The 24968-nt window shown below is 45.4% G+C and overlaps 1 long non-coding RNA gene across 1 annotated transcript in view; it reads right to left on the bottom strand.

Annotated features, from left to right (window-relative positions):
• Window positions 1–5044: 5044 nt before the first annotated feature.
• LOC147581599 (uncharacterized) overlaps window positions 5045–24968 on the bottom strand; it is a 54240-nt gene continuing 34316 nt past the window's right edge. The window contains exons 2-3 of the long non-coding RNA XR_015250072.1: window positions 18965–19300; window positions 5045–11902 (exon numbers count right to left, since the gene is read on the bottom strand). This is a non-coding gene — a long non-coding RNA (uncharacterized LOC147581599). The remainder of the gene's footprint in view (window positions 11903–18964; window positions 19301–24968) is intronic.

The raw sequence follows: 24968 nt of genomic DNA, 5'->3' as shown, positions 1-24968 counted from the left end.
AGCCTCTGCTGCAAGCCCTCTCTGCTATCCCACCGAAGCACGCAAACAACGGAGAAAAGACTAGAAGGCAGTTGGCCGAAATGTAACAGTGGTGTGTCCACTTCAGAGCCTTTGGTTGTGAGCTGGAACAATCTACTTTAACAGTTTGAGCAAGAGGGGTTGATGGACTGACTGGGAAAACATGCTGACCAACCAGGAAGGGCAAGTGCAAGGAAAGATTTGGAGGATTTCTGGAGATGAAACTGTGAATAGTCCCATTTTGTTGCTGACATCAGAATGAGTCATCTCCAGCTGACTTTTATTCCTGAACTCTTTACTAACCATCCCAGTTCCTGGCAGAGTCCTGGCAGGAGTAGGAGTATATATCTACGGCTATGGACATGGTCCAGGGACTGACAGCCTAACCAGGACCACGATGGGAGGTGGGGGGAGGTGTCCTCCCCAAGAAGGGAATGCAGCACAGGCAGAAGCAACAGATGCCCGTGATCAGTGATCACCTCTGGGAGGTCATGATTTCCCTGCTTTTGATGCTTTTCTGGGGTATGTAATTGTTTAGACATTAAGCTCCTACTGTTTTGCAATTTATATATATATATATATATATATATATATATATATATATATATATATATATATCTAAGAGACTGCTCCAGCCTAGAGAGGTTCCATCCAGCACTGAAACACTGAAAGCAAAGCCCTGGTAGTAGAAAAAGCCTTACAGGTAATCGGTGCTCCATCAGTTCCATTCAATAAAAATGGAATAAGGATATGCTACAGAAAGTGAAGATAAAAGCCACCAACTTCACATGGAGAGCAGTCCTGTCCACCTGCAGTGACCCACGTTGCTTGACAATATACTGCCCCCCTCCCGCCACACACACATATATACCAACTCTATTGCTTTGCACCCTGTCTTCAGAGAGCGGCCAATAGATCCACTTGGAGAAGAATTTTTCTGTCTTTAATTTGTGCCTACAAATAAAGCAGAGGCTAAGTCTCTTCTTCAGTCCACACCACCGCCTGCCCCTTAGAACAAATTACAGCCTCATATTTGAAGGGCTGGAATGTTGAACAAGACAACTACTGGAATATGGAAAAGCATACCTCCCTAGTTTTTGACTCCCACTAGCCCATTAAAGTTTATTTAGCAGAGGAGCCTTTCCCTCCGCCTCTCGATGGCAACTCAGCAAGTTAATGGCTTGCCTCTCTTCACTGTTAGCTTAAAAGAGTCGCTTTGGAGAGAAACAGCTTGTACTCGTCCATGAGCGCAGGTTCAGGCCACCCTTTGGACAACCTGCTGTGTGGAAAACCAGCACAAGACAGCCTGAAATTCCAGAGAGTGGTGTTAGAATTCCTTTCCTGGGGAATTGCCAAAACAGAGTCAAAAGCCTGGCTAGTTTTTAAAGAACTTGAACTTGATTTTGTCCTCCAGTCAAAGATTTGCTCAAGACAGGGATTATATACAGAAAGCAGAAAGACATGAAGAAGGGGCAGGTGGTGCCTGGGTGGCTCAGTCAGTTCAGCATCTGGCTCTTGATTTTGGTTCAGGTCATGATTTCATGGTTCTTAAGATCAAGCCCCAAGTCAGGCTCCATGCTGACAGTGTGGAGCCTGCTTAGGATTCTCTCTCTCCCTCTGTCTCTACCTCTCCCCCCTAAAAATAAATTAATAAACTTTAAAAATAAAAAAAAGGAAAGACGTGATGAAGGACACCAAAAATAGGGAGGAAGAGAGAAAGGAGATGGGGCTTCAGATAAGGAAAGAAAATCCTCCAGCTACCTAGGGACTGCCACTCTCTGTTCCCACACCACCATGTACCTGTGCCCCATTTGTGGCTGCTGATGCTCTATCATCACTGACTCCTGGGAACCAGAGCTGTGTGGAATTTATTCAGCTTTAAAAAGAGCTGCCCTTCGGGTGCTCTGACCTGGAGCCCCATCGGCCAAGCCCCCCTCCCTGCCATCTATGAAGACCTTGTTTGGGCTCAAAGGCTGCTTAGTAACCCCAGCCATGGAAAGGGACACTGGGAGCAGTTGCATCTGCTGAGAACATCCCTCAAAGTCATCACATTGAAGGTGACAAGATGGTCTTCTTCTCATCTAGGCAGAAGAAAACACGTTTGAGAAAGCAAAACTGTAAGGCACAGGGAAGAGGTATTCCAACATGGCTGTCTTTGTTAGGGTGCTGCTCCCCACCCCTCCCCCCACTGGTGCAGGTTCCAACCCTTCTCCCCCCAGGCGGCCCTGCCCAGGGGGGCTCAGGTCTGCTCTCAGTACCACCCTTGCCTCCCCCCCAGCTCCCTCCCTCTACAGGAAACAGCCACTGGGCAGAAAGACACACCTTCATTCACCTACATCATCTTGATGTCATTTTCTTGGGCTTGGTTGTGAATCCTCATCTGAAGTATAGACTCACTGAGGTTAAGGGTTCTTTCCTGTTTTTTGATTACCCTCCACACACACCCCCCCATCCCTCCAACCCTACCCAACTAAGCCCATGGTGGGTCCCCTCCAAATTTGCCCCACGCTGTAGCCTGTGGGCCTCAGCCCTGCAGCCGACAGCTTTGGTCAGCGCTGTGGTGGCTTAGAGGTCAAACCCCACCCGGAGCTGGGGCCACACTGATCCTCAGGGTCTGTCCCTCCACACGTCTGGAGCTCATTCCCTGTCTTGGCCATCAGATGGCACCACGGTTCCACGGGTCACCCAGGACTGTGGCAGCCGAAAGGGGAAGTTTCCCACACTGACGCTGCCCCTCTGCCCACGGGCCGCGCCGCCCTGCGTGGACAGGATTCTAGCTTCCAGCTGCTCTCTGCAGGGAGTCTCAGCACTCTGAGAATGTCTGGGGTGGCACCCCTGTTCTAGGTTGTGTCCTTCTGCCATCTGGGGCTGGAGCTGTCCTCCACACACATCAGCACAGGCTGCATTAATTGCCTGGCACATGAGGACACAGTCCCTCTTTGCCCTGAGGGTGATGGAGCAGGTATGCAGGGGCTTAGCAGAGCCCTCCAGTGGCTCTCAGCTAGGGAGGTTCGGGGAAGCATGAGAAGCCCAGCTTTATCATTGAAATACTGCCTTTAAAGAATGTTCCAGATTCCCCCAAATCCATAGGCTCCCTTTATCTCCATCTGTCCCCCCACCTCCCCCCACCTTTCTGATTTAGGCAGAGGAGTCAAAGACTTACTAAGTATTCCCTGATGAAGGTCATGGTAAACAAAGGGGAGACAGCACCCAGAGGACACTCTGCCCCAGAAGCCACATTCTCCCAAATCTTTAACATTTTTCTCTAAACTCACTTTGATCACTAAGCCTTTCTATCAAATTCTCAGCAAATAGATGAGAAAAAAAAGTATTTAGCCAAAACATTTATTTTTTACCAGTTGACCTTTCCTCCTGAAGGCCTACAGATTGGATGATACTGAATGATCTCGATTTCAAATCACTGCAACTGTGGCAACAACAGCCATCAGAGACCTTTCTTCTGTTGCCTGTGACCTTGGCCGTGGGTCTCTGTGTGCATCCCTTGTTACATCCTCTTGGGGTTGTACACAACCCATAGAGCCTCTGATGGTGAGAAAGAGGAAGAATGAAGGAACACAACTTTAAACAATTTACTAACAACTTAAAAGCCACTAACAATTTGACTTAAAAACCACACAATCAATGTAGTACATGTGAATTACATGACAGCAAACACACAAAAATACACAGAGCGTACAGGGGTTCATCTATAAAGTCAGCTTCATTTTGAATTCACTTAATCCCCAGGACAGATTCTAAACTTCAGAGTTTTCTTTTCTTTCTCTGTCTCTTACACACACACACACACACACACACACACACACACCTGTATTCGAATCAGATGTCAGTTGATTGTTTATGCCAGAAACTCTTCCTCGACCTACCAAAATTGAGTGTGACATACTCCAGAGAATCTTAAACTTATTCTGAATTATAAATATTTGGGCCTCCACCCTGCACTGTTAGCTTCTTGAGAAAGGCAGCTAGGCTTCATTCTTCTTTGGTGCTAGTTTTATGCTCTACAATATTTGTAAAACTGATGAATCCACATGCACAGGCAGGGGTTGCGCAGGCACACACACAGGTGAGTATACACACACACACACACACACACACACACACACACACTCACACATACACACCTCGGCTCTTACAAATGCACCCTTTAACCTAACTAAACTCTGCAAGAATCTTCAGGAGAGCTGTCAGGGTCAGACGTTCTCTCCCAACACCCAAGGGATGCTTTTCCAAAAGCCAGGTTGTAGAGAAAGGAGCTTGTGTAGACAAAAGTGGTCCAAACTGCCCAGTCTCATACTTGATAATTGCAGACTGCAGGCTGGAGGCTGGGAGAGGGATACAGACATCACCACATAACATCAAGTTGGTAGCAAACAGACTCAAATTAAGGCATATGTGAATCCTCTCTTCCTCTAGTGTCGACAACATTTTACTTGTGAAAATCTCTCAGGCGGACAAGTAGCCCAGCTTGTCAGGCGCCTCAGCCACACCCACTTCATCTCCCCATTGATTGTCTGTTCAGCCCCAGCTCGAGAACAGCTTTAGTCCACCTCTCCCTCCAAGCCAGTCCAAAGCCAAAGCGCAGAAACCCTTCTCCCTTTCGCTCTCTCTCTCTCTTTCCCAATCTCTCTATCTGTCTCCCTCAAATTTGGATCCATAACCTGTTCTTTGGGATTTTCCCCTCTCACAAAGGTTCTACATTTTCTAGGACTGAAAATAAATGCATAAAAATGCTTAAAATCAAAAGATTTATGATCATGCTCTCCCCCAATATTTTCTGTTGGCCAGAATGAGTAAGGGATTCTTGCTCTTTGCTCCTCTTGGCTTAAAAAGCAGATAGAGAGGCCAGCACTGCTCTTGGGGGATGTCCAGATCCTTCATAGAATCACAAGGCTCCACAGAAGTCAGGTCTTCCCTGTGGTCTCCACTCGATGGTCCCAAGTTCACTGTCTGAAATATTCCCCGCACCCACCTCACCCCAGGCTCCCTTTTGCCATTCCTTCGTTTTCTGTTTCTTCAGAGCACTTACCTCTGCCTGAATTATATCATACATTTGTTCATTTGCCTGTTCGTGGTCTGCCTTTTTTGCTAGAATTTAAGCTTCTGCAGGACAACAGCCCACCGCACTTAGTGCTGTAGCTGCAGAGTGTGGTCAAATGCCCACCACAGTAAGAGTCTGATAAATGTTTACTGACTCAGTGAATGAATAAATGGTGATATTTTCTGTGCCTCACCCTCTCCAGCTCAGTCTCCTGAGCTCTTTTCCTTGACCTCTGTGCCTGGGTGGCCTGGGTTTTAGTTCCCTTGCTCGACTTTCTGTTCTTGGGTTCGTGCACACCTAACTCTCCTCCACCAACTTACCCCCAGCACCACCCACTTACCCAAGCGATTTCAGGCTCCCACCACATGTTTCATACCTACCTGTACTTTTTCTTCACAGCGTCTATCACAGGGTTGCAATGTTACATTGATCTGAGAGATTATTCACTCTGTGAGTGTTCCCTCTGCCGAGTAATTGCCTTTTTCTTACCATTATATTCCTTGTTCTTAGCACAACGTCTGCCACATAGCAAGTGCTTAATAAATATTTACATTTGATCATTTTTACTACTAAATGAACCAGTTTCCTTCAAATCTTTGAGTTTTGGGGTAAAGGGTACAATTTATAAAAAGGGAAGTCATGTCCCAGATTACCAAGAAGTTTTTTTAAGTCTTTTTGGGCAGACTTCCCTAAATTTTCCTGTTTTCACAAGCCAAACCAGTAGGATTGGACCCATTATTTTTAGCTATATACTAACCATAATTTTTTAAAGTGGCTACTCATAAGGATGGAGAGATGAATTCAGGGATGGGTGATAACGGTGGCACAAAGGGTTTGCCTGAGAAAGAGGTAAAGGTTACTAGTTAATTCTGAGTTTTTGTCTTTCCTATCAGCTACTTCCCTACCCTCCTCCATCTTATTAGGAAAAGCCAAAAAAAAAAAAAAAAAAAAAAAAAACCAAAAAAAAAAACAATCTGTTATCACAAAACACCTTGGCAATTAAGATTGTGACTATATCTACTTTTATTTACTGCCATAAGATTAGCAAGACAACTTTTGATCCAATTTCATAGCATCTTGGAACAATTAAACAATTGGTGCAATCTGACCCTCTCATTTTAAAGAAACAGGAACTAAGGTCCACAAGCTTTCCAAGTTCACAGAGTGCAGCCTTGTCTCCTAGAACCATACACCACTCTCTCAGTTGTAAATTTTTTTATTTTAACATTAGCTAAAACTTCCAACAATCTCGTTTGCTGTCCAGAATATGATAAGTAATGCAACGCTCAAGACTGCTGGCAAGGACAACATGTTGTGTGTTAACCACATAGCATGTCTTCGTTTGAGTTTTCCCCCAAACCAGCCTCTGAGACAAGGATTTAAGTGCAAGTAGTTGATTCCAGAAGGGATGGAATGGAAGGGACATCAGGAAACTGGGAGGGCATGGGGAGGTGAGACAGTGATAGGAAGAAAGCCCATGAAGGTGGGGCAGTTTCTCATCTCACTAGAACACCCTAGATTGGACCCACTGGAAGCCAGGTAGCTGGGTTAATTACTCCCAGCTCCCACCCCTCCTCAAACATACTTGCTCAGGGGGCTGATGACTGAGCAGCATGTCCAACCTGCCAGCCAGGCTGCTAGCTGTGTTTCTTCAGACACAGCACCACGAGCAGAACATGGATAGGGGGAAGGTCCGGGCTGCAGGCAGCCTCTTTATCACTAAGGTCGATGGAGGGGCATTCACAGACTCTCTCCCTAGCACTGTGTAGGCCATGAAATGCAAAGCTGTGTAAGGCATAATGCCTGATCTCAGGTCCCTGCAACAGGGAAGGACCTTTGTAATCATCTCACCAGAGGTTGGCAAGTATTTCCTGTAAAAGGCCAGATAGTAAATGTTTTGGTTTTGTGGGCAGTACGGTCTCTAGCGGGACTTCTCGGTTTTGCTGCTGTCATTGGAAAGCAGCTGTAGACAATATATCAAAAAATTGAGTGTGGCTGTGTTCCAAGGAAACTCTATTTACAAAAACAGGGTGGTGGTGGGGGGGGGGGGTTGGATTTGGCCCCAGGCCATAATTTGCTAACCCCTAATCTAAACAAATCTTTTTATTTTAGCATCAAGGAAACTGAGACCCACAAACTTGACAGCTGCTCAGGGTCACAGTTAGGGACTTGCTTTTGAGCAAGCTCAGGTTGTGAGTGAAGAAGCTTTCAGTCTAAAACAACCCAGGACTCTTTCAGTCCTCAAATTGCTTGTGTTTCAACCAACAGAGCCAATCAGAACTTAGTGTCATCGCTGGGGAGGAGTTGAGCTAAATGCACAAAACAAGACCTTTGACAATATGGGGCAGTACAGAGAAGCCAATCACGCTGTGTAAGACAGGTCTCCAAAAATCTCTGAGGTCTCCCCTAAAATGCAGTGCACATGGTTTCATGCACACACGATTTTGGATATCTTCTGCTTTTGCCTTTAGATCCAGTTTCCACTCATCTCCACCCTGCTCTAAGCCCCTGGAGAATGAACTATATGAACCACAACAGCAAGCTCCCATCCTCTGACTTCCTGTTGGGTTCACCAATGGCAGACACAGGGGGAAAAAGTAAGATCAGGAAATTTACTCTCTTATCTCCCTCCCTGTGGGGTCACCACCGACTGGCTGCCTCCCTCTACCAGCTTCCCACAAGCTGGTTCTGATACTGTTTCCTGCCCTTGTTCCTTCAAGCTTCAGGATGGTTAAGGCATCCCCTGATGCCAGTTCTGGGGTTCTACGTTATCTCTCATCCCTTCCCTACTTTATTCCCACACCTTTGTAAGAGACCCTGTATTAAATATCCCTCAAATTACCCTATTTCAACGTGCCACCTGTTTACCATTGGGCTCCTGACTGCCAAGATATAACATGTGTCAAATGAATGTCAAAGGCAGTATGTGCTATGGAACTTTGGAGGGAAAGGAGAATCCTCTCCTGGTTGGTTGAACAGAGAATGCTGAATGGGGCCTTGAAGATGAGCTGAAAGACATGCATGGGGAGGCCATGTCTGGAGGCAGAGGACTATGGTGGTATGTGTGTGGCAGTGGTCAGCTTCAAATCCTTCCCTCGGCCTCAGCAAAAGCAGGAAGCCCAGGAAATTAGTCCAGATCCCTTGAAAAGGCAAAAAGAACCTGCACTCCAAATGGGGAAAGAGTCTACCCCACAACCTGCCAGCTTTTGCCGCAGAGCTGCATGAGGAAATTAATCAGAGTTGCCTCATAGAGTGGGAGAGAGCAGGCATGCTCCCAGTGGGCCCCCAGTCCTCACCACAGACTTCTAGTCAATCCCAACATCTGTGGAGCAGTCAGGGAAAGGTTGCAATTCTTCCCAGCAGGGTGTGGGGTCAGATTCAGGGCCTGGTGTCACTGACAAGTCCTGCCCTGCCTTTGGGGCCAGACCCAAGGTCCTAGGCAAAGAGCCAGAAGCTAGAGAAACCTGCAAGAAACAGTGGTTGCCAGGCCCCAGAAAAAAGGTCCTTCTCTCTTGATGGACTATACTGGGAAGAAAGCTAACATCTTGGACACAAGAGAGCAAGGCATCAAAATCATGACCCCCATCCCTTCTCCCAGTACAAGCACAGAAACACTGAAAAGGAAAATACACACAGACACATAGACACTTTCAAAAGCCAGGACTCGTCATTCCCAAATGGATTACATGGCCAATTTAGCAGCCTCATCATGGATTACTTAGGCCCTGTTAGAGTCAGAGCTCTATAAATTGGATGCAAAATTCATGCAGATTTCCTATAGTTTATCAAACTGCTAACTCCCTGAAACCAAAACACAGAGTAAGAATGTGCCAAAGAGCTAAGGAGGGAGGAGATGAAAACTTTCTGAAGTTAACAGTGGATTGAGAACACAAGATTTAGCGCACTGCTCACTCAGCCCAGGGGTATTTTGGGGATGATCTGGTTCTTCTACTTGACCTTGGCCTCCAAGGCAGGAGATGTTGCCCCTGGCTGTTTTTTATGGATTCATTATGCTCAAATGTCTTTTTTTTTCTCTGCAGAGATTGGTGTTTTGAATCCATGCTGACTCTTGAGCTCTCTAAATTTACTACCTATGAAAGAGCAGTACTTCCTTAATTTGTAATTCCTCCAAAAGTGTGCCTAAATTGGGTATTCTGGAAACTCTCTCTTCTGTCTAATCCCACTCATCAGCTAATTAGACTTGGGTCATTTTGCTTTAGAATCTCATCCGTCCAATTGACATATGTTTGCAGAGCATCTACTGTGTGCCCAGAAGTAGATTCTCTGACTCCCTGCCACTCATTCCTTGGATTGTTTTGATTGTTCTTCCCTGTTTTTCCTCTTGACTTAACCATCTAAGTAGCTTTATTGGCCTGCAAAGGTGACATGAAAGTACCACCCTCCTTTCTTCACGTACGAACCATGGTGCAGAGGTATTTTACTCTCAAGGGACTGCTTCAGAGCCGCAGTCTCACAGGGTGAAGGGGAGCATTGTGGTTCACAGACGTGGCCTGTGGTCCCCTAGCCTGGCAGTCTTGGGCACACAGATAAACCACATCAGAGTGGTTTATTAGGAGCCTTCAGCTCCTAATCTGTAGAATGGGGAGGATATCACTTCACTCAAAACCTTGTTGGTAGGTTAAAGAAAAACTCTCACATGTGACATGGAGCAGTTCTCCACATACAGCAAGATCACTTGTCTGCAGAAACACAGCCATTTTTCCTGAAGAAGACACCAAACTGCAGGAGACAGGCTGGGGTTAGGAAGAAAAGAGTCAGGGATTCTTTGCCCTTCTAACACAATGCGGGTCATGAGGAGAAGACAAAATTAACCTACTGCCAAGTGCAGATTGCCCCACCTAGTTGGAATAACATTATCCTCTCCCCCTGGCCAGTCTTCCTTCAGAGAAACATCATGCTGATGTGCACAGAACAGACATATTTCCAGAGCCACTGGAAGGATTAGACCCTTGCACTCGAATATCAGGCTAACATGCCACATTTAGCTGGTGTTATTTTATGGAATTATGGAAGATGTGTCAGTTTTTTCAGTGTTTACCCTCCCTCTGGCCTAAGAAGTAATTTCCTTCTAGACATGGATGCGAATGTGGAGGCTGAGGGGTAAATGTGGTGTCCTACTGAGAATAAAATTCTTGCTAAGCTCAAGAGGCTCAAAACCTCTTGAGATTTTGAGATCCTTGAGAAGGATCCCTGGTTGGAAGCTGTGCAGAGGAGCCTGGCTGTTTAAAGTCACACTCTAGATCTGGGAGGGTGTTAGGGAGGGACCCCACAGGGGTAGACTCACAAGGGGGGCAGAGCACCCCAAGATGCTGGGGAGAGCATTTGGTCCCTCTTGTGCCCCCATCAGTGGAATCTGCAGTGACCAACTTGGACCCCACACTTGTTCTCCACAAGTTTGCTGGCAAATGGCTTATGCTCTGTGCTCCCCTTGGGGCCATGCTTCTTTTTTAAGGAATCAAAAATTTGAAACCTTCCAGAATCCCTGTGTGGCAGGTGGTGGCAGTTTGGTCAAGGATTCTACTGTGATCCAGTCTGGAACCCGTGCTACTTGTCTGAAATTTAGTACATCCTGACTAAAGCCTTAAACCTTCCTTCTGACAGAACTTGAACTAGAGACTGGCACTTGTCAAAGGCTTTTCTGCTCAAAAATAATTTTTGTACAAGGACAGAGCTGTTGTTCTGAGAAGCTCTGAGCAGGCCTGGAATCTTCTCTCTCACAGGCAGGTTCTATGTAACCAGCCACTCCCCATCCTCAACCCCATCCATCTCTCTGCATCTCTGGGGGACACACTGGCCCCCTCAGACACTCCAACAGAAACCAGGAAACAGTGGACAGGACCTTTGGGGCAGTGCTATGAATACCCTCTCTCAGAAAGGATCAGGACAGGCACCGAAGCTGTCTTATCCCATATTTAGTGCTGTTTTCACTTGCTCTTGGAAGCTATTTGGATGTCCCTCTGCATTCCTGGAGATCTTCAGAAGTTTTCCAAAGATCCACCTCCTTTTTCTTTATTTCACAAGGTATTCAGAGCCCCCAGCCTCCTCCCCCACCCCCATGAGCCCCTGTCCTCAGCACTTTCCCTTGCCATCCTCCTCCCCAGACACACTACCCATGCCCTTTGGGGCACACTCGGCCCTTTCCCAGATCTGCTGGTGGTGTCCTGGCCCTTTGGAGAGATCCTCACAGCAATTCTCCCTCTGGATTCAGGACCACCTCAGCATCAGGACCATTCTGACAGGTGTGGTGCAAACACTGCTCAGCATTAGGTAAGAAATATTAGAGGTTGAGGGAGTATGTATCCAATCAGTAAGGTTCACTGAACATGAATTCCTTGCACAGTACATCGTGAGGTTCTGTGAAAGAACAGAAAATATGATCTTCAATTCCTGCTTTCAAGAAGCTCAGTCTGATCGTGCTGATTCTCTTTCACTCTGCAGACACTGGGAGCTGTTTCAGGTAGAAGGGCTCTGTGATTTAGGGATTCGGTCTTCATTACCCTTTTATCAAATAAGGACAGAGAGATTTCCACAGGTGACAGCTTATTCAGGGTCCCAACCAGGGGAACATGGTAGGCTGTGATGCAAAGTCAGTGTGTCTGACCCAAAGCCCAGTGCCCTTCCCACCCAATCGGACTGGAACATCATTACCAGGATGGGATGTTTAGACCTGAGCTCACATTTGTTGGGACTTGCAAGTTGAGCGGTAATGTAATAAAAGTAGCTGTTCCTGGAAGAGCTTCTGGAATCCATGTATGAGATGGACTGGGAAGAGGAAGAGTAAAGATTGAGTCGCCATCTAAGGAACTGTTAAAAGAATCAATATGATTAGGTGACTTAGTGCTATAAATCCTCTTCCAGGACTGCGATAGTGTGATTTATAACAATAATTATATATTTGGTCTTCCTTCTGATACAGGCACAGAGCTCCTAACACCCAAATTTCCTAAGTGCTGAAGGCCATAAAGTGTCTTTTGTTATGTTAATGCAGTGACTTTTGGACTGTCCCCAGGTTCCCTTAGGTTGGAGCTGATTGCTGGGGAACCAACCATGTGATTGGAGGGTTGCCTCTTTCAGTCCCACCCCTTGACCTCCTGGGAGGGGAGACAGGCTGGAAGTTGAACCTAGCATCAATGGCCAATGATTTAATCAATCATGCCCCTGTAAAGAAGTCTCCATAAAAACCCAAAGATCTGGGTTTGGAGAGCATATGAGTTTGTGAACTTGTGGAGATCTGGGGAGTGTAGCACACCCAGAGAGGGCGTGGAAGTTCTCTGCCCTTTCCCCATACCTTGCCCTATGTATCTCTTCCATCTGATTTTCCTATTAAAATGACTGGTAGTCTAGTAACTAGAATATTTCTTCTCTGAGTTCTGTGAGCCACTCTAGCAAATTAATCAAACCGGTGGAGGTCATTAGAACCTCTGGTCAATAGCCAGTTGGTCAGAGCACAGGTGACAACTTGGACTTGGGATTGGCATCTGAAGTGGAGTTGAAGGGGGGAAATTTTGTAGGACTGAACGTTGAACCTGTGGGATCTGACACTATGTCCAGGTAGATAGTGTCAGAATTGAGTTGAATTGTGGAATTCAACTTTTGTAGAAGCAAAAAGAATTGCTTGGTGGTGTGGGGAAACTCCCTTTTTTCTCACGCTGGAATCGCTATGAAAACTTCTTAAGGGCAAAGCTAAAATCACCCTTTTGTCAGAGGATGGAATTGACTTTTCCAAGTGAGCCCACTGAACATCTACTCTCACAGCCCCTAGGGTGAAACTCGATCTCAAGCAGCTCCTTTTGATGCTCTTCTGCCTGCAGACCCAGGTCTGCTGTCCTTATTTTAACAAGGCCACTGAGTTGGAATTTCACATTTACTTCTCCTTGCTATCACCCTGTATTCAGAATGAGAATCCTGAGAGGGGTTTCACAGTCAGCCCACACTGTCCACCACTCCGTGCTCTACTCTTTTGATAGTGGAATTGTGATCTACTCTGTCAGTAGCCCATGATGCCCCTTGATGGCTCCTGCCTTCCTTTCCACACCACAAGCTGAGCATACTGCTTCACTTCTAGGAACTCATCGCTCACCCAGTGTTTGTTGAGTGCCTGCTCTGTGCCAGGCACTGTTTGGAGCCCTGAGATACATTGATGGCACCAAACACCCTCTACTTCTGGGTTTACCATCTGTGAGAGAGTGACAGGCAGTACTCACTTCAAGTGAGTAAAAATGAAACTACCAGGGGCACCTGGATAGGTCAGTCGGTTAAGCATTTGGCTCTTGATTTCGTCTCAGGTCATGATTTCTCAGTTTGTGAGACTGAGCCCCATGTTGGACTCTGCACTGACAGTGCAGAGCCTGCCTGAAATTCTCTCTCTCTCTCTCTCTCTCTCTTTCTACTTCTCTCTCTTTCTCTCTCAAAATAAATAAATAAACTAAAAAAAAAAAAAAAAAAAAGAAGAAACTTCCACATAATTCATCACAGGACACTGTGAAGAAAGAACTTTGGCAAGAGGTGGGGAGTACTAGTGAAGGCCTTTTAAACTGGGGGCTGAGGCCTGAATGACAGGGAAGTTTAAGCCTTATGAGAAGCTGGAGGAGGAAACTGCCAGCCAGAGTGGACAGCTCCTGACAGCTCCTGCAAAAGCCCAAAGGCAATAATGACCTTCTGTGTTTGAGTAACATGGAGGCAGACATGATGAGGCAGACTCAATAGCATGAGCAGGCCTAATACTCAGCCAGTAGGTTCTACTGCCCAGGTGCTTGTTTTTTGATTAACATCTGTTCTGATTGGCCAATTGTCCATTCTAATTGGATAGGTGTATGAGAACCAGAAAGTGAAAATTTTCAGTATCATCATGTGACGTGACCTGAGGTCAGAGAGGTAAGGGGAGCCTGGGTGACAGTCAGCTTAAGCATCTGACTCTTGATACTGGCTCAGGTCCTATCTCATGGTCCTGAGATTGAGGCCCAAGTCTGGCCTGCACTGAACGTGGAGCCTGCTTGAGATTCTTTCTCTTCCTCCCTCTCTGCCCCTTCCATGCATTCTCTCTCTCTCTCTCTCTCTCTCTCTCTCTCTCTCTTTCTCTCAAATTAAAAAAAAAAAGGGAGGGGTGAACAGGGTCTTGTGGGCCATAGCAAGGAATTTGGATTTTATTCTAGATTTAGTGGGGACTTCTAAGCAGATGAGTGAAGTAGACTACTCATATTTTTAAAAATAGTGTGAGCTGCTATTTGAAAATTGATTGGGGGACAATATCTCCTGTAGTTCTGATAGATGAAAATATTTTGAGTCATGGCAGTGGGTATGGGGAGACGGGGGCATTTAGGGTATGTCTTAGAGATAGACTTGGTTGTTCTTAATGATGTATGGGAGGTGGGGGGCAAAAGAATGAGAAATTAAGGACCCCTATGTTTTTGGCCTCAGGAACTACATGAACAGTAATTTCATTTGCTAAAATTGGGCAGAATATGGCAAGGGTAGGTCAATGAATGTTTTTAAATAAATAAAAATTATCATTGATTGGCCTCACAAGAAACTCTGTGGTTTGTGGAGCACAGCAAGCAGCCCATACTGTTATACTTTAAGCAGGTTAAAGTTGTATAATCCTAAACAGCAGGGTTTCATCAGTCTCTTGGCTCCCGTGCCCACCCCACTGCAGATTTTCACCAGCAGGGTCTAACCTCAAGGATTTTCCATGGTGCACAGAAGACTTGTCCAGATTTGTACTAATGGGGACAGTGTGTCCTAATGGTGGTAGTCAGGAGTGGGAACTGTTCTCTGCTCCCAGCCTGTAGCAATTACAAACGGCAGGGCCACCAGGGACCTAGGGTCTGCAGCTGGTTACAAAAGAACATCTCGGATGAGGTCTCAAAGTTCGGTTCTTTTCCCTTTCACTGTTTTTTTTTTCCAAAAGGACTAGATGAATTTAGTTCCAGGTCAACCTGTCCTTTTACTCTTTCAGCTTATCAACCTTCTGTTTCTCCCATCCCTTTTATCTCTGCTACAACAAGAAGATCCTGCTTTGAGCTGTGCATTCCAATTTGCAAAGTTCCTTTCTACGCATCATTTCATTTGATCTTCTCAAGCAAAGATATTATTTCCATTTTACAGATAAAAACCTGAAGCTCAGGGGCTATCACTTGCCAAAGCCATAAAAATAGAACCCATAATTTTCCCTCAGATATCCCTTCCTCCAATTTACTCCATACCAATAATTGGATCTACCAATTACTCAATGATCTGTTCCAGAAGCCTGGATGATGCTTTTGACACTGCCTCTTCCCCAGCCTTTATCTCACCAATTGCCAAATCCTGTTATCTTTATCTCCTAAATATTCTTCTCCATCTCCACCATTGGGACTACCATCTAGGTCACATATCTTTTCCTGGAACTGATAAAAGAGTCTCCTATCTGCTCTCCCAACACCACTCTTTTTTTTAATATTTATTTTATTTTTGAGAGAGAGAGAGACAGAGAGGTGGGGAGGGGCAACAAGAGAGGGAGACACAGAATCCAAAGCAGACTCCGGGCTCTGAGCTATCAGCACAGAGCCTGACGTGGGGCTCAAACTCACAGACTGCGAGATCATGACCTAAGCTGAAGTCAGATGTTTAACCAACTGAGCCACCCAGGCACCCCTTCCAACACCACTCTTTCCCTACTTCTGTCCATCTTTCATACTATGTTGAAAATTGTTGCATAAGTACAAATCTGATCGTGTCATTCCCTAATTTAAAACTACTTACGGGGCGCCTGGGTGGCTCAGTCGGTTAAGTGTCCGACTTCAGCTCAGGTCACGATCTCGCGGTCCATGGGTTTGAGCCCCGCATCAGGCTCTGGGCTGATGGCTCGGAGCCTGGAGCCTGCTTCTGATTCTGTGTCTCCCTCTCTCTCTGCTCCTCCCCCATTCATGCTCTGTCTCTCTCTGTCTCAAAAATAAATAAAGGTTAAAAAAAATTAAAAAAAAAAACTACTTACAAAATCCCAATTATTAGTAGTAGAAAAGAAAAGAAAAGAAAAGAAAAGAAGAAAATGCTTGACATTGCTCCCAAGCACTTCATGGTTGAGCACTGCCAACCATTTCATCATCAACTGCATCTTCATCCCCTAACTCTTAGCTTCCATCTCTTTCTCCACATTCCAGCCACATTGACCTTCCTTCAGTTCTTCAAGTGTTCTAACCATTTCCAACCTCAAGACCTTATGCTTGCTGTTTCCTTGCCTGGAATGTTCTTCCATTCAGTCCAACATCACTTTATTTAATTTCTACTCAGGCTTTGGGTGTCAGCTTAAATGTTCTTTCCTCAGAAAAACCTTCCTCAATCCTCCAGATGAGGTCAGGTTGTTCTCTTAAATATTTTCATATTTCCTCATATTTCTCCTTCATGACACATATCACACTTAGAATTCACTTATTATTTATGTAATTGTAAAAGTTACCCATTGCCACAAAAATAGTGCCTGGCAAAATTCAGTGACTTCAAACAGCAATCATATTTTCATGGATTTGCAAATCAGTTAGTTGTGGCAGAATTGTGTGTGTGTGTGTGTGTGTGTGTGTGTGTGTTGGGACAAAGAGCAATACTAAGGAGCTTAGTTCATATATGTTTTAAAATCCAGAGTTTTAGTTCTAGTTCCAGTTCTAGTTCTAGTTCTCTGAGTCTCTTGACTTGAAATCCTAATTTATGTTGTATGTTTTTGCTCAAAAAGTATTAACTTTGCCACATTCACCTCTGCTACACCACATGCCATTCACTCCTACCCTTCCAATAGAGTGGCATTGCAATAGAGACTGTGATGGTTAATTTTACATCAACTTGACTTGGCCATCTGATGCCCACATACTTAGTCAAACATTATTCTTAGTGGGAGGGTGTTTTTCAGTGAGATTAGCATTTAAATTGGCAGATAGAGTAAAACAGATTGCCTTCTCTGATGTGGAGGCCTCATCCAATCCGCTGAAGACCTGAATAGAACAAAGTTGCTGTTCCTCTCCGGAATAAGAGAGAATTCCTTCTGCCTGAGAGCCTTCAAACTGGGAAATCAGCTTTTTTCTTGCCATCAGAAACTGAAACATCAATTTTTCCTGGGTCTTGAGCCAGGTCTCGGACTGGAACTACACCATCAGCTCTCCTGGTTGTCAGGCATCTGGACTCAGACTGGAATCACATTGTCAACTCTTCTGGGCGTCCAGCTTATAGATTCACCCTATAGATCTTAGGACATGTAGGCCAATTTACTAAAATAAGTCCCTCTCTCTCTCTGTCTATAGACACACATACACACACACACACACACACACACACACATCCTATTGGTTCTGTTTTTCTGGAGATTCCTGACTAATATAATGACCATCTCAGTTTGTGGTGATTCAGAGTTTGGAATATGTGAAGTGTGTAGGATGGATGATGGGTTTTGTTAGGCACATCCTTGGTGAGGGACAGGGACCCAATACAGATGGGCTGGCCATCATTGCTGCAAGTCTGGCCCTGTCTAGTCTGTTTGTGTTAATATCAGGCTTCACAAAAAGCAGGATGCCTGACACAGGGCTGGGCTAAGCACACTGGAAGTGGGTGAAGTTTATCTGGTGGCCTATCCTTCTGGATCTCCTCTCACCAATTTTTCTCTGCATGTGTATTGCCTGAAACACTTAAGAAGAGAGAGAGAGTTCTGGAAGACAGGAAATCCTTGAAAATCTCAGGAATAATCACTTAAAGTAGATTCTGGTATTGTGTCATGTTCGTGGACAAAGGGCATGCTTTGGGAAGCAGGGTCTTCCTCCAGGCCACACAGAAGGCAGGTCTTGTGCTCCAGGTTTGTCATTGTGGATATGGATGACCTTGAGCCACACACGGTTCCCTCAACTTAGCTGTTCGTTTGAATGACCTGGTCCTATATAAAAATATACCAATGGCTTGAAAAAGAAGAAAGAACCTTCCTGAAGCTGCAGCTGTCAGGAAGGGTCATGTTTTCTGTACCCTGGTGGGAGATTGATCTGGAACTCTTGCAAAACTCCCAACAATTTAGTCTTAAATTGCTCTGAAGTGGGAGCACCTGGGTGGCTCAGTCCATTAGGTGTCCAACTTTTGATTTCAGTTGGTGAGATTCAGTCCCCCATCAGGCTCTGTGCTGACAACATGGAGCCTGCTTGGGATTCTCTCTCTCCCTCTCTCTCTGCCCCTCCCCATGCTCTCTCAAAACAAATATAAATAAATAAATAAATAAATAAATAAATAAATAAATATTTTTAAAACATTGATCTAAAGTGAAATTCTATATTCCCTATCTTTGGCCTTACTTTCTTCTAGTCAATATTTATTCTACCATTTCCAGGATGAAGATTATTCTCTTTAGTGGAAAAGACATGGTAACTAAAACTAGCTCTGTGCTCTCATAAGTAGAGTAGAAAAAGGAAGATTATACTAACAATAGTAGAGTCGGGTTCTGGTCCCACTTAACCACTAACTTCTCAGCTCTTTGACCTTCTTAAGGCACATAAACTCACTGCACACCGTGCATAAACTGTGCACCAGCAAGGGAAGGGCAGAGCCAGGGAGAGAGAGAGAATCCCAAGCAGGCTCTGCACTGAATCGGGATTCAGAGCCCGATGCTAGGCTGAAACTCACCAACCATTTGATCATGACCTGAGCCAAAGTCAAGAGTCAGATGCTTAACCAACTGATTCACCCAGACACCCCAGCAGCTGAGGCTTTTATCTGGCAATGCCCAACATCCTCTTCCTTTCATTTCTCCCACAGTTCCCACAAGATAGTGTTCAGCCCTGGTAGAGAGAATTAAAGCCAGTGCAACCATTCCCACATGATCTATCCCATCTTTTGAAAGTTGAAAGAGATTGAGGCAAAACTCACACAGGTTGGATTTTCAGCAGTCTCCCCCATTGCTTCTTCGGTGTAGAGGGAAATTTCAACACTTTAATACTTCATGTGAACACAACCATGGCAAGATCCACATCCACATCCAGCTTTTTGTTAGGATTTCTCTGTGCTAATCGATGAACTCTGTGCACAATTTAGCGTTGTCCAGCCTCATTCAGCAAGCACAGTCAGCCCGGTGCTAATAACGCCCTTGACGGCACTTCTGTAGCATGCTTCCATTGCCTCTTAAGCCGTTACCCCTCTTCTTCATTCTGGAGCCCCGGTTGCTTATGATTACTGTCATTGTCCAGAGAAGCACAAGAACTTTGCCTGGAGGGAAGAAAGAAAGAACAAAGTGTGCAGTGCTAAAGGAAAGGGGGGAGGGAGCGAAGGAGAAAACTGAAAGAGAGCAGAGGTTTGGCTGGAGCTAATGCTCTGGGGACGGTGGCTAACAAACTCCCTGAGCCCGCGAGCAATGGCAACAAAGGAAGAAAGTGCAGCCAGCTGGCTAAGTGGCCCTAGAAATCAAGAAAACTCTGGACCCATTGGTACTCAAGAGTGACCTTTAGGGTAAAGAAAAGAGAAAGGACCTTCCATCAGCCAGGCCTAATGAAAGAGTAACAGCCTCTGTTTAACAGATGGAGGGAAGAGAGTGAAGAACTCTGGACATCAATCTCCAGGGTGTGGATGAAGAAAACAGTCAATCCTAGAGGAGCAGAACAGGTCAGGAACCACACGGAAGTCCATGTGGACAGCTCAGAAATGTTGCCTTTGGGTGGAGAGGGGATTAAACAGACCCAGTAGCTCTGAAGCTCTGTAGAGGTAGAAGTGATAAATCTTTGCTCTGCACAGTTTGGTCGAGTCCATTCATGTTTTCCAGATAAGTGAGTAAGGGAGAGATTGGTGGTGCTAAGACAGTACAGAATGTCCAAGGGTGTCTTCCATTTTTTTGTCTTAGAGGCTCAAAATAAATATTAATGACATTTGAAGTGAGCCTGAAGTTACCCTGGTTTGAGCTTTGTTTAGGCCAAGGACAAATATTTGAACGAGCTTACACCAGAACATTGAACTGGAAATACTTCTGTCTATTTCAGATTTAAAACCACCCTCAGAATTAGGTTCATGTTTAGCAGGAGAAGGAGGTGGTCAGGGGTAGTAACTCTTTTCTTTGGATATGATGCAGCCTTCACCTCTGCAGAAAAAATAATTGCTTCCCTTACAACGCCTCCCATTTAAAATCTAAGATCTGATGAGAATAGAGGCCATCTATAGCTTCCTCTACTACTCAAGAAAAAGAGAGGCAGAAACCCCTATCCCCTAGTCAAGGTGTGAGGTTAGACAGAAGTCTTGGAAAACGGCCCAGATGGACTGTGGCATGATGAGAGAGACTTGCAGATAATGCGGGACATTTATAGGCATTCTTTCCAGAGGGGCTGCCTTCCCAGGCTCTGCCCCCTCTGACTTTGAGAGTGAGGTAAGTCCCATTCTCCACTCTAATCAAGTACTATAATCTTCCCATTAGTCTAGCACTTCTCAAAACTCTGGAGAAGCCTGTGACATGATATCTGTGTCTTGGGTGACCAGAAGTACCACCATTTTTCCCAGAAGCTGGATGGACCTAAGGAATAAAAGCAAATCCCTCTGTGAGCTCTCTCATAGCCACACAAATATTTCACATGTGAAATCAGATTAAAAATTTAAAAACATGGCTGCTTTGAAAAAAAAAATACTTTTCAAAAGGACAGTCCTTCTGTGTTATGCTGGGGAAGGTGCAATGAAGGTAAGAGGCTGTCCTACATATATGAGTCTTGGTTGGAAGAGGTTAGGGGCTGATTGAAGGGAAAGCAAGCTTCTCTTGGGGCTTGTAAACAATACGAATTTACTCCACAAATCTTGGGTACAGCAACTACTCATTTCTTTATTTCTCTAAATGAACTTACATCTGACTCAGCCTCCTAAATCAGCTTAGCTTCAAATCCTTTTGGGTCATTAAAAAAACAAAAACCAGGATTTATATGATCCAAGAAACAGGAAGTACTTCCTGCCTTCAGTACTTGCTGGTCATCAGGTTGATGCTCAGAGTCCAAGCCAGTGCGGTCCCTTCCAAGACTGCTCCAGTCCCCCTCCCCCAAGCCAAGAAAGAAGCCCCAGGAACCCTTCATAGTTCTGAAGTACATGAACTTCTTGTTCACCCCAGACATCTCCACATTCATTCTGTCCAAGGTCCTGCCACCGCCTGCCACTGTGTACAGGCAGAGCACGGGTCTTCACTCCCAAGGATCCCAAACACCTCTCCTTCTTCCACTCTAGGCATCTTTTCTTGGTTTAGGCAACCCCTCCCTTCAACCTGAGAGATCCCACTCTGGGATAAGCCAACTCCTCCCCTGCACAAGCCCATGCTTGTTTCTCCCTTGGGGCAAGAGAAGTCTAGCTCTCCAGAGCACAGAGTCCTGACTGTCCTCAAAGGAGGTGGGAAATACCACTCATTCTTTCAGAAGCCTCCCCTAGGCTGGGAAACAACAAGGAATGAATTCCTCAGTCAGGCTGTACAGCCATGCACTGTATAAGGAAACTGCCTACTCCTGCCCCAGCAGTGATTTCCTGGCCTCCTTGTGCCTATAATTTGGGGAGAGAAGGAAGCCTGGGGTCTCAGCTCTATTCTCCTCATGTTCATTACAAAGTCACTGACCCAAAGAAGCAGGGAAGGCTGGATGCAGTCAGGGCCCTTCTCCCAAGCCCTGGGAGAATGCCTTTGCTGGGAGGAGGTGCCTTTTCCTAATTCACACAAAAGCACTGTGTAGGCAGACAGGGAGCAGCCCTGGACCCATAAGTCTGTATGGCCCTCAGGTGTCAGGGGCTGACTGCCCTGGACAATGTAGACGAACTCCCCAGGGCTCTGTGAGATTTAGACTTAGCACAGGAGTTTCACCAGGAAAGAAGAAATGGGAAGAGACCTGCCCAGCCCAGTAGTCTGACAGGATGGGAGAGAGCCAACATGCTTGAAGGATGTCACCCACCCCAGCCATCTCTGTGGTGGGTCAGGCCAGGCCAAAAGAGAACACTTCTCCCTTGGATTGTCTCTTCCTGGAAAGCTTTTCTCCAGCTGGGCCAGCGTGCTCAGCATGCTTGGAAAACCCTGAAATAGGAACTGAGAAACCTGGGTTGTTATCTCCTTCAACCAACTTTGGAAAACAATTTTTCTTCTCCAATCCTCAGTTTCCCCATCTCTAGAGTACCAAGTCCCACACAGAGTAGTTGGACAATCACATGAAACAAGATGGATAAAATCGATATGAAAAATACAAAGAAGTACACAAACACAAAATAACAGAGTGGCGCTGTTATGTTTAAGGGTCCTGTCCTCTTCTTTCACTCTGATCTTTGCTCCTGTAATAGGTCCGACACAAAGAGAGAGTGAAGGCATCCATAAGGAAGCTATAGGAACTATTTGTTGATGTGAAACCAAAAGTCCCCCATTTCAGCTTGACAGGAGAATATAAATGAGTTCCTCCACTCTCTCAAAACTCCGAACCCCAGTTTCCAGGAGCTTCAGACAATTTGTCTATTTGGGCTGAGTCTTGTGGTGATCCTTTCCCCATCTGTCTGGAGCCATCCAGGGACAGCAGCCCATGGGGGCTGACCCTCCAGAAGCCTTCATCCTTCCCAGTCACATCTGGGCCATGTGCCCAGCTTGGGGGAGAAAAGGATCTGGGAGGAGGGGTGTTAACACAGGGACCTGGAGGCAAGAAGGAAGGACAGCCAACCATTGGTGCCCCCTCCAGAGAAGACTTGGACTCTAAAAATAGTTTCATGATGTCAACCCCAGAACAAAGGCTTCTTTGGCTTCAGGAGTAAAAAATTTCACTTTGGAATTCGACTGAAGGCTTTGTTACAAATACTTCATATGACAGAACCTATTAATATCTCTACCTAATTGCTCCCAGTTTTGTAATCTCTGTGGCAGAAATTCCAGCCAGGTCAATTAGGGGGAGTGGATTTGCTCTATCGGGGGCCCCCCAGGTTCCTGTAAATCAAGTCCTGTTGGCATTTTACCCAGCTCAGCAGCCTGTTGCTGTAACATGGTCTAAAGTCTCCTTTACCAGCCCAACCTATTGGCTTCTGATGTTGGGGAAGACAACAGGGAATTAGGGAGGGAGACAGAAAGAAATGCACTTCATGTTAAAAATGAGGCAGAATCTCAGACAGCAAGCATGTTTTAGTGAATTTGCTTCTGGCTGGATGCAAGGAGTTGCTAAAAGCTCTGGTCCTATGCTTTATAAAATGTATTAATCAAAATCTGCCCACTGGCTTTTCTTAGTGAAGCTCCAGGCCTCAGGTGGGATTGTCAGCTTCTCTCTTCTCCCACAGGAAAACCCAAGACCATCATGAGCAGAAATGATGGAAATTGAGAATTCAGAAAATGGTGGCAGGAGCATTTGACCCATAGCTCTGGCCCAACAGTACACTTCCAGAGAGAAAATTCTTTTGAATTTATATCTGTAAGGGCCTCCACAAATATAAAAGCTTTATTAAAATGAATATGAATCATTTCCTCTGTGCACCACAGGTTAGGGCTAGGTGACTGAGGATCATCTAACACCTGTTGTCCCAGTAGTCATCTGAAACAGCTAATATCAGTGAATGTAAATGATATTAAAGTTTAAGAATATTTCCAGAGTTGAGGGGAAAACAGACTACCCCCACCCATACATAGATTCAATGGCAAGTTACACACGAGCAGAGCAGAATGCATGCTCAACCTGGTCAAGCACTGTTCTTTAAATGGAGATGGAAATTCTCTTTCAAGATCTTATTCTTCTGTTGGTTTTTGTGTATTTTCTTGCTGACTTAGTTTCTTCTCTAATTAATTATTTTTAATGCATTAACTGACTCATTCATCAAGAAGTTTTTGAGGGACTCTTCGATTCCAGCTTCTATACTAAGTGCTAAGAATTCAATGAAGAGCAAAACTGGCAAGAATTCCTATCCCTCTGGTACTTACAGTCCAACTGGGTGGGGGCTGGAGAGAGAGCAGAGATCTTCAGAGGATGTGATGAGGTGCTGCATTGTATGTGATGGCTTTTTGCTTTGGGGTTTGACTTTTGTTGTTGCTGTTGATATTGCTGCTGCTGTTGTTGTTATTGCTGTTGCTGCTGCTGTTGTTGTTTGGAAGATGAGCATCTGAAAATGGTGGTTTGGGATATAGTTCTTTAAACTATAAGTTTTACTTGTTTCAATGACATCTCAGACTGTAACTAAAAGCTCCTCTTGGCTGAAACCACTCTAATGATCTAGTCCAAATTGTTTGGAAACGTCAGGAAGATGAGTGCATAAGCTGCTGTCACCAATGTTAAGTCAGAGCTCACAAATAACCGGCCAATGACCTCTGATGCTGCACGCCCATGTGCTATGGTGCTGTCTTCTTTGCCAGACTCTGCAATGGTCCCTGTGGATCATTAGTCTGGTGATTGCCCCAAATAGATGTCTCTTCTTTTGAGTAATGACATTGTCCTGGGGACTGAGCTGTATGTACTCTGGCACCTCACACCAAGAACTTAGGTCTAGAATGAAAGCCAATTAGAGGTGGGGTGGGGGTGGGGTTCTGCATGAGCCCCTTCTAAATGCATTAGTTGCTCAAGTGCAATGAAGCTCCTTATAATCAGGTATGGAGACTGAAGCCTAATTGAACACTATCTATGGTGTTTTCTACCCAACCTGGGGAGCAGCTGCTTCAGAAACAGTCCTGTCCTATGTGGACTTGCTTCTTGGGGCTACAGCTAAGAAACCATAATTTAATTGGCCTTCCCAATTTAACCTGCCATTAACATCAGTCTTCCTTCTCTTCACCCATCAGAAGCCTTTCCTTGGGGCCTCCCAATTGTCCATCCTCTTTGAGTCTCAGAGCCCAACTTCCAGGTAAGATGCTAGGTCTGGAAAAAGTGGCAGTCTGAGGGAGGGAGCCATGTTGGAACAGTGATTGTTGGGAAATCACTCAGGA

The sequence above is a fragment of the Puma concolor genome, chromosome B1 (genome assembly GCF_028749965.1).
Source record: "Puma concolor isolate L17-30 chromosome B1, mPumCon1.1.hap2, whole genome shotgun sequence".
Taxonomy (NCBI): Eukaryota; Metazoa; Chordata; class Mammalia; order Carnivora; family Felidae; genus Puma; species Puma concolor.
Note: the sequence above shows the minus strand (reverse complement) of the source record. Positions and strands in the feature narration are given on the sequence as shown.